We start from the raw sequence: 10,037 nt of genomic DNA, 5'->3' as shown, positions 1-10,037 counted from the left end.
GGGCGGTACGCCACGCCACCAGCCGGCCACCGGCCACCTAGACGGCTGAAGCGGCTAACTGAAGCTGCGATGTGAAAATAAACGCTTTTAATTACCTCCTAAGCCGAGCCCAGTGGGTCTCTCAGGCGAGAGACGGGCGTGGGCGGGGCTTGCGGGCCGGGCCGTTAGGGGGCGGGGCCGGCTGGATGAGGTCATCAAGCGGCGCCGCGGCGGGGCTGGAGGGCGGCGGGGGCTCGGCGCGCGGCCGGCAGGTAATGCCCGCGCTGTGGCGGGGCTGGAAAGGCAGGGGGTCGGTAGTGACCTTTTGTCCCGCCTGTCCCCTCCCCCTCTTTCCTCTTTTCCCCCTTCCCCGCTTCCACCCCCCCCCCCCACCGTGCTCCCGTTCCCGGCGAATGAGGCCTGAGGGGATCGCCGGGTGCCCTGTGAGGGGCCGAGCCGCCCTCTGCTGGGCCCGCTGACTTCTCTTGTCTCTCAGCGTTTCCCCCCTCCGGCGCCGGGCCGAGCCTCGGTGCCAGGCGCTTCTGGGAGTTACAAAGTTACCGTCCCTGCCTTTTCATAGAATCACAGAATCGTCAGAGTTGTAAGGGACCTTAAAGATCATCTACTTCCAATCCCCCTGCCATGCGCAGAGACACCTTCTGCTAGACCAGGTTGCTCAAAGCCCCATCCAGCCTGGCATTGAACACTGCCAGGGATGGAGCATCCACAACCTCCCTGGGCAACCTGTGCCAGTGCCTCATCACCCTCAGAGTAAAAAAATTTGCAGCTGGAGGGTAGTCAGGAGTAGGGTGATCAGAATGCCAAACAGTAGGAGATGTGCAGCCAGGAATAGCTGTGGTCTTTTTTCACACTACTTATGCAGATTGAACCAGTGCCCTTCTTGTAGGACTCTGGTTTTAAGTATAATTTCCTGAAAGAACTTTCAGTGTAATTCTGTTCAAGCTGTGCAGAGAGCTTTTCTGTTCGTTGGCCTCTATAACAGTTGGAAATGTAGAGGTGAAACTCATATCTTAATAAATGGTATTTTGTAATTCATCTGAGGATTTTACCGTAGTTGTGTGTTAGGTCCTTTACTCAGGATAATGTGTAGTTTTGCAAAAGTCAAGTTGAGTGCCTGAGGTAGCTTGCCAGTTTCAACATTGGAAAGAGAAGACTGCTTTTCTGATTCTAGCCTTAAGGAAATAATTCTTTCACATTCTAGGTGGTATTTATAAATGACAGCTGAATTGAGTAAAAAACAGTTGTTCTATTTCAGGACGGATTTGGTTTGGACACTTCTATGTATGAATACCTTATCACTTGCACGCTCGATCTCCTGAAAATCAGACACACACACCCCTTCCTTGTGTGTATTGAGTGGAAATAAAATCCAAGATAATTTTATACCTCTTTAATGCTGTTCAGCATCTCCACAGAAGTACTGAGGTTGAAGGAGACTGCTAAAGATCATCCAGTCCAATGCCTAATGTTAAGCAGGGTTAGGTATAGCAGGTTGCCCAGGACCAAGTCCACCTCGAAGTCATTTTGTAAAATAAAGAATTGAAAATCCATCCTTACACAAACAGGTTTTCTGTAAACACAGTAATTGTAGATTTGTGGGCAGGGACTTGCAGAATGTTTAGCTGTATGTGTTTGGGCTCTGTTTAATGGCTTTAGGTATTGCATCACTACTGTAATACAAGGAACTGCCAATCAACTAAAGAGAGTTTATGGGGAATATCAGGATGCTCTGTCTAGCTTATTTACCGATAGTAAGTTATGCTTCTGTCTCAATCTTTGGTTAATTATGTGTTTTTCTTTGGGAATGGGTATTTTGGGGGCAGAAGGGGACTTTGATTTTTTGGTGGTTCACTGTTTTTTTCAACTGAAAGAAATAAGGAGTTTCCTATCTTCATATCTTGACTATCAAGCCACTTACAATCATTTATCAGCAGTCCTGGCTAACTGGGGAGGTCCCAGCTAACTGGAGGTTAGCAAATGTGACGCCCATCTACAACAAGGGCCAGAAGGAGGATCCAGTGAACTACAGACTTGTCAGTCTGACCTAAGGGTTGGGGAAGGTCATGGAGCAGATCATCTTGATTGCCGTCATGCGGCACGTACAGGACAACCAGGTGATCATGCCCAGTCAGCATGGGTTTATGAAAGGCACGTCCTGCTTGACTAACCCGATCTCCTTTTATGACAAGGTGACCTGCTTAGGGGATGAGGGAAAAGCTGTGGATGTTGTCTACCTAGACTTTAGTAAAGCTTTTGACACCATTTCCCACAGCATTCTCCTGGAGAAACTGGCTGCTCATGGCTTGGGTGTGTATATACTTTGCTGGGTAAAAAACTGGCTGGATGGCCACGCCCAAAGAGCTGTGGTGAATGGATTTAAATCCAGTTGGTGGCAAGTCTCAAGTGGTGTTCCCCAGGGCTCCATATTTGGTCCAGTTCTGTTTAATGTCTTTATCAATGACCTAGAAGAGGGCATCAAGTGCACCCTCAGTAAGTTTGCAGGAAACACGAAGTTGGGTGGGAGTGCAGATCTGCTTGAGGGTGGGGTGGCCCTACAGATGGATCTGGACAGGCTGCACTAATAGGTCACAGCCAATGGTATGAGATTTAGTAAGGCTGAGTGCTGGGTCCTGCATTTGGGTCACAACAACCCCATGCAGCACTACAGGCTTGGGGAAGAGTGGCTGGAAAGCTGCCTGGTGGAGAAGGACCTGGGGGTGTTGGTTGACAGCTGCCTGAAAACAAGCTGGTGGTGTGCTCAGGTGGCCAAGGCGGCCAACAGCATCCTGGCTTGTATCAGGAATAGCATGGCCAGCAGGACTAGGGAAATGAGCGTCCCCCTGTACTTGGCACTGGTGAGGCCACAACTCAAACACTGTGTTCTGTTTTGGACCCCTCACTACAAGAATGATATTAAGGTGCTGGAGTGTGTCCAGAGAAGGGCAATGAACCTGGTGAGGGGTCTCGAGCAGAAGTCTTATGAGGAATGGCTGAGGGAAGCCTGGAGAAAAGGAGGCTGAGGGGAGACCTTATGGCACTCTACAACTACCTGAAAGGAGGTTGTAGAGAGGTGAGTGTCAGTCTCTTCTCCCAAGTAACAAGCAATAGGACAAGAGGAAAACAGCCTCAAGTTGCACCATGGGAGGTTTAGATTGGATATTAGGAAAAATTTCTTCCCTGAAAGGGTTGTCAAGCATTGGAACAGGCTGCCCAGGGAAGTGATTGAGTCACCATCCCTGGAGGTATTTAAACGATGTGTAGATGTGGTGCTGAGGGATGTGGTTTAGTGGAGGACTTGGTAGTGTTAGGTTAACTGTCAAACTCGATAATCTTAAGGGTCTTTTCCAACCTCAGCGATTCTGTGATTCTATGGTTCTGTGACTTGTAATTTCAATACATGGGAAGCAACTTCTACTGCTTCTAACTTGTATTTTGTAAAGAAGGTCTTCCATTATGCTCATTATTTCTATAGTTTCCAGATTAAAAAAAGGCTTCTGGAAAGGCACCAGTTGCTTTGTCAAGGGATGTTACTAATTGAATTAACTTTCACATCAGAGTCCCATTATGATATGTGCTGGTTTTCTTGCGATGCAGAGTGAGGTCTGCAAGCTCTTTTGTATGGATTGGTTTACAGTAGTTTAAGAGTAGCAAATGCTTCTGTTAGTTTATTTAAGCCTCACTTTCATCTATATAAGAACTCATTCCTGCCTTAAAAAGGCTTAAGGTGGCTTAGCTGTTTGAGTTGTGTGGAATAAAAATAAGTTTGTAATTACTGAAAATTATGTATGCATATTACCTGATATTTAAAGAGTAAAATTAGTGTTGATGCTGATGTTCAAAACTGACTTCTTAATAAGATCTTAGTGTCTTACATTGTGTGAAAAATGTCTAAAACTGGATTTGGAAGAAAATTCCTTGAAAGCAGTTTAAAAGGAATTAATTATAAACCTCTTATAATTATTAAAGAGAGTGTTTATCCAAATTGCTTTTTTTTTTCTTTTTCATTTTAAAATTTCTTTAAATGCTAAGTGGGGAGCATTGTAGGTTATAATTCTAACACCTGCATGTTGAAAGCAATTGCGTTCGCTTTTATGTATGGATGAAGCAAATCATGCTTAACTGAAGCTGAAGAGAAACCAAACATGGCTTTATTTTACACTGTCTTTTACATGGGGATAGAAAGCTTGTGTTGTTTAAATTTGTAGCATCTGGATATTGGCCAGTGGCATGTAGGGAAAGTCTGTGGTGCTGAAATACTTTTACAGCTTTTGAAGAATATCGTGAGTACATGATACAACCAAGTTGGTGTCTGTGCTTCAGAGATCCTTGCTTGCAGCGGAGAATATTAGCTTAAATTGCCAGTTCTGCTACATGTGCCAGGCTGTGGGCTGGAGTGACTATGCATGGAGATACTCATCTCTGCTGGTTGTTGTCCAAAGGGATGAGTCTGGCAGAACCAGCAGCTGCAAGAAATATCTTCAGACAGAGCTAGCATAAATTGGTAGGATTTGTCTGACTGTCTTTAGTTTTCTAGGAAACTTGATTTGTGTAAATTTCTATTTAATTGCTTTAATGGGCTAGTGTTGCAGGGAGTGAGTTTGTGTACTGTCTGAAAAACAGAAAAGCTGAGATAGAAATGGCCCATGTCTTGGGGATTAATGCCTGCTACTTGTATGCATTTGTGTGTGAATAAGTTTGTGCTACTCTGATTTCAGACAATATAAAATATTGGTATGGTTTTTAAGGCATTAACTAGTTAATGTGTTTGAATTTTTGGAACAGCTTTAAGATGGGAATTTTCCAGGGCTTGGCAGATGTCAAATGCAGAGTTGTAACTGCCCCGTTTGGTTGGAGATCAGTTCTCTTTATCTTCTCCATATAGCCCTCTCTTTCATTCATTTTTGTTTTCTGGGATTTTGGAAATGCATGAAAAGAAACAGGTACAGTTGTGCTCTGAAATAAGAGGTATTTTGTGTATGGTTACAAAAGAACACATTTGGCATAGTCCTACCTTTTGTGATGAAGACATATCTTAGATGACTGCATTTTGTGCCTCCTTTCAAGGTCATGTATTAACAATGTAAGACAGTCTGTCACTGGCTGATGTAGCAGGACAGCAATCAAATAAAGTGTATGCTTGGAAAGAGAGTAGTAGATGAAAGAGAGTAGTAGATTCAGTGCATTCTGGATAGTACATTTCTGGCTTGTGCCACTATATTATGGAGTCATTGGTAATGACCATGTGTCTTCTCTGTTTTTCAAGGTTTGGTGGTTTTTTTGTTTGTTTGTTTTTGGTTTTGGTTTTGTTTTTTTTTTTTTAAGTTTGTAAGCCTTTCGTTTGCTTCCACTTACTAGTGGCTCTGCTGCCTGTGCTGGCCCTCCCAACAAGTTCAGATGGTTTTCTGTTTTTCTTGTGTGGATTATTAATGTTAGAGTGGAATTAGACTGGAATAGTTAGTTGTTTACAATGGAAAATAACAGCTTCCTGGAATAATGGAACATCAGCATCAAGTATCATAATTGATCATTCTAGTTTTTAATCGGCTATTTACAGGTTTAACTAGACTACTTTGTATAACAGTTATTCTCACTTTCTTAGTTTACCATTTGTAATGGGTATATTCCTAGGGTAGTTCAGATGCACGTTTCTTTGCTTCTCCCCTTTCCCCTGTAGGATGGAATTATGTTTCCAATTTCTCCCCCTCTCCTGTCTCTCTATTGCATTTTCCTTTTAACTGTAACAACAAAAACTGTGCATTACTGTGTATTTCTTGCCACAAAGAAACATTTTTTTTTTTGTAGATATTTTTAGGAAGTTTATTCTCTTACCTTGTCTACTTTGAAACTGTGTTTTATTTTGCCTGGAAGCTCTTTTCTCGCGTTTGCTTTCAGAGGCATATGATGGTAATTCAGGCTGATGCTTTCTGTATTAAGTGGAAAAGCAATGTTATACAAATATAATTCCATAAATGATTACTTCTCCCCTCTTTCCCATTCTTTGTGCCTTTTATGCAACTGTATTATGCACAGATGATCAGGAGTGACTCTATTCACCTTGGCCACCATCTGCTATTATTGTTTATTCTTTTGCAAACATCTAGCTTCTAAAATATTAAAACATATAACCACACAATTAGCTTGCCTTACGTTTTTATGACTTACGAAGTACATTTCATAAGGAAGGTGCATGGAAAATGAGGTCTATTTTTAAAATGCATTGATAATTTGTTACATCTTTGTGTGTAGAAAAAGTATGGCATGAAACAGTGTTTGTAAAATGATCATTGAGAGTTTGTGGTAGCATTACAGTTCCTAATTTGTTTTAATGCTTAGAATCTAGCTAGCGAACCTGTTTTTCTAAAGGCGAAGTGCATTGCTTTCAAAAAAAAATGAAAACTCATATTATGGATAGAATATAGCAAAAATATTACAGAAGACGGTGTTGCATAAGAGAAGTAGCTCAAAAAAGGTGTCAAATAATGGCTCTAGTATCTTCTCTATGATGGCAGTACCTTGATATGTGCATAAGGTAGTGAGGAACTTGTCATATCAAATCCAAGGAATACTGATGCAGAACAGCATATTTAGGAAGCAGTAGTAAAAGATGAACTATTTGCATATACAAAGCTCGGATGTCTACAGAGAACTTCCAAGGTGTACAGCAAGGATATTGCTTCAGCAGTTGAGGTGGTATGTTTCTTGTATTATTTGAACACCATGATTACAATTTATTCTTAACCTGTAAGGGAAGAATGAAAGGAAATGCAGAATGAATAGAAGTTCAGTTATGAGAGTGTATTAGATAGTTGGACCACAAAATAAACCAAATGATACCTGCATGCTTTGACATTTGTATGGCAGAATGCATACCAATGGCTTTTGGTTGTCTGGAAAACACTTTAGAGGTATCTAAACTACTTAGTAGCAACACAATAGTCATTACATCAGTGTTCAAAAAATACATGAGGTATGAAAATATAGGCGAGACTTTCCATTTTGGTGTAGTTAGCATAGGTAGTTCTTTTTGTTTAAAACAAAAGCCGTATTTCTCTTCCTGTTTTTCATACTCCAGCTCCTTCTCCCTGTGAAAGTAAGGAAAATGTTGAATGACAAATGCTAGTCTGAATTATCTCCATGATCACACACTGTTTGGGAGCCAAGTTTGTTACACTTCATCTGAATCTGTATTAAATTAGTCAGAAAAAAAGTAGGGAAGAATCCTGCCTTTGTATACCTAGGCTTGACTTGCAAATTTGCATAACATTGCAGCTCCTGTTGATTTTGCTTAGGATTTTGATAGGCTATATTTTAGTACTTGCAGTAGAAAACATGTTGGTGGGATAGTTATATTATGATTTTTGCACATTTTTGGGAAGACTTGATTGAAGAAAAGATAGGAGTTGCATTTAATCAAATGTAGTTGGAAGCAAATGGTAAATTTTTTACAGCCTGTTCTGTTCTGTTAAACTCCCCAAATTATCGCATTTTATAAAAAGACATCACAGTTCAAATAAACAGGAGAGAATGGGGTTTACAAGCATGATGGTTCTTGCACAGCTACACTTCTGTCACTTTTTCTTTTTTCTTCTCGCTTATCTCTTGTACCTGTCATTACAACTTTTTGCTTCTATTAGTGCACACATACTTTCTCTCTGTCTCATCTTGCTGATTTAGTCATGTTTGACCAATGAGGGGCAGTCTATAGATGCTAAACTTCAAACAAAATATCAGCATGTTTTTTACAATGATGTTGTTGAAATGGCAGTACTGATTGAGAGCAAAGTCACAGATGCCTAGCATTTAAATAAATGCAGCAATATATATACTTGTATATATTTTTGTCCTCTTCATTTATGGCTTTTCACAATGGCCTTTTTAAGAAATTAAAAAAAAATAAAATTACCTTTTAGCTCTGTGTCCTGGTTTGAGGTAAAACAGAACTGATTTTGTTCAGTAACTTTGCTTCTTAGCTGGGCCTCTTCTGACTACTGAAATTAACTGCATATTGTGCAGACAATGTTCACTCTCTCAGAGTGATGAGACCGATGTTTATAGCTGATGCCCAGGCATGGGATGCAGAGAGGCTCTTGCTTATACTTATCGCTGTAACAGCCAAGGCCAACCAACTTTGTTATTTGCCCCGTTGGAGGGTCGGAAGCGGAAAAGCATAGTGGGGTCCCACCTGCAGGGAGGAGCGGACAGGACAGGTGACCCAAAACTGACCGACAGGGTATTCCATCCCATCTGCCTCATGCACAGTATAAAAGCTGAAGGATCAAAGGGTCAGCTCTCATTCTCTTTCTTGAATGGCCGACATCTGAGGAAGACTCTGTCTGTTCGTCTGCCTTTGATCCCAATCCTGAATGCAGACCTGGAATCCAGTTGCTGTCCATCCCTGAGTCCAGCCTGGGACTGCCCAGTGCCAGCCGGTGTCATGACTGTCATCCTGGGAGCTTGATATGGTTTTGTATATATTTCATTATTTCTTTTTATTTTATTATTAATATTTCATGAAAGTAGTTTAGTTCTGATTTGCTTTAATGTGATTCCTAGGTCATCTGTTTCATTTGTGCAGAGGTTGGGTGTATAGTCATTAAGTGCCTCAATCTCTCACTTTTTTTCTTGATACTGAAAAGGCTTCTTCTTAAGTAACCAAATAAGCAGTTCTTTCCTGTCTTTTCTTGATACTACATTCTTGATACTACATTCCTGTTTTTTCTTGATATGAAAAAGGCTAAGTGACCAAATAAGCAGTTCATTCCTGTCTTTTCTTCTTTGATAAACCCGAGACATTCTCCCAGGGTGGTTGAGATCCAATATTTGATAAGCCAAGCACAGCCTGCAGGAGGAGTAGATATCCATCTTGTCTGGAATGCAGCTATTTATCCATGTATTTTAATGTCATAAAATTAGCAGTCCTGTTGAAGACTACACATCCATTCATCTCATGTCAAGTTAATTCTTACATAACGTGGCTTTGGGCCCAAATGAAACATCTAAATCATCTTTCTAGCTCTTAGTCTCTCATATATATGCCTTAAAATATTTCTACCAGATTGTTCTAAATTCTGGGTAGCTTTATACTGTTTTTCTGTATTGCAAATGCTGTGTGCTTTCCAAAAATGCATGGTTTTAACGTTAAATTTCTTGTTAATAAAGCAGATGTAAATAAAATAGGACTAAAAAGCACATCTGTTTTGCAGCTCTATTAATAGTCTTTAAAAAAATCTGGAAAATACCTTATGTTAGCTCTGATTATACTTCTCTTTGATAAATTTTGGTCTGGTGTGAGTCTGAAGTTGTAAGTATAGTTTAAAGGCAGTGTGTGCTGTTTGTGTTTTCTAATCACTTATAATATCATTTTAAAGACAGAATTTTATTGCATATGTACCCAACTGATTTAATGTGTAGTGGCGTAACATTACCCACACACAAGAGGGCACACTAAGTCCTCTGGAATATAATTAAAGAAAACCTTTTCAGTTAGGGTAAATTAGTATGTGGAAAGAAAATAATAAAATCACAGTTCGAATGTGGTACTGTGTATAATTTTTAACAAATGTGTTGTATGCATATTTTATGTATCTGCCAGAAAACTTAATTGATCTTACATTAAAGTCCTTTTGGTTTAGTCCAGTGAATATTGTGAAGTTCTGTGACTGAAGAAACACTCATGTCATCATTTCTTTCTTACCATGGTGTGTTATAGTCAAAAGATGATAAATACATGAGTTCCCATAGTCAAGTGAAGTTCCAGGATTCAAATACAAACATCTAATAATCTGAAAACCTTTGAAAAATTAATGTAAACTTTTGGTAAATTTCTTTCTTGTTCACATTGCAGGTTTTATTCTGTATTCTCTCTCTGAAACAAGCACAGTGCTCTTCTACTTCCATCCCTAAAATGTAGGTATGGAATGAATTTTTTTAAAGATACATTAGAGTCAATTGAAGATCTTTTTGTCCTTAGATTTGTCTTAATTTATTATTGAAGTAACAATTGATTTAAGTTTTAAGGATGATTTTCCGCTCAGTCT

At 40.2% G+C, this 10,037-nt stretch overlaps 1 protein-coding gene across 1 annotated transcript in view; it reads left to right on the top strand.

The window, feature by feature from the left end:
• Positions 1–207: 207 nt before the first annotated feature.
• The window catches only part of AOPEP (aminopeptidase O (putative)), a 212,764-nt gene continuing 202,934 nt past the window's right edge, over positions 208–10,037 (top strand). The window contains 1 exon segment of the mRNA XM_082497138.1: positions 208–251. The gene's annotated coding sequence lies outside the window, so the exon portion shown is untranslated.

The sequence above is a fragment of the Vanellus vanellus genome (assembly GCF_965231255.1).
Source record: "Vanellus vanellus genome assembly, chromosome: Z".
NCBI classification, from domain to species: Eukaryota; Metazoa; Chordata; class Aves; order Charadriiformes; family Charadriidae; genus Vanellus; species Vanellus vanellus.
The sequence above is the reverse complement of the archived record's forward strand: the minus strand, read 5'-3'. Positions and strand labels throughout refer to the sequence as shown.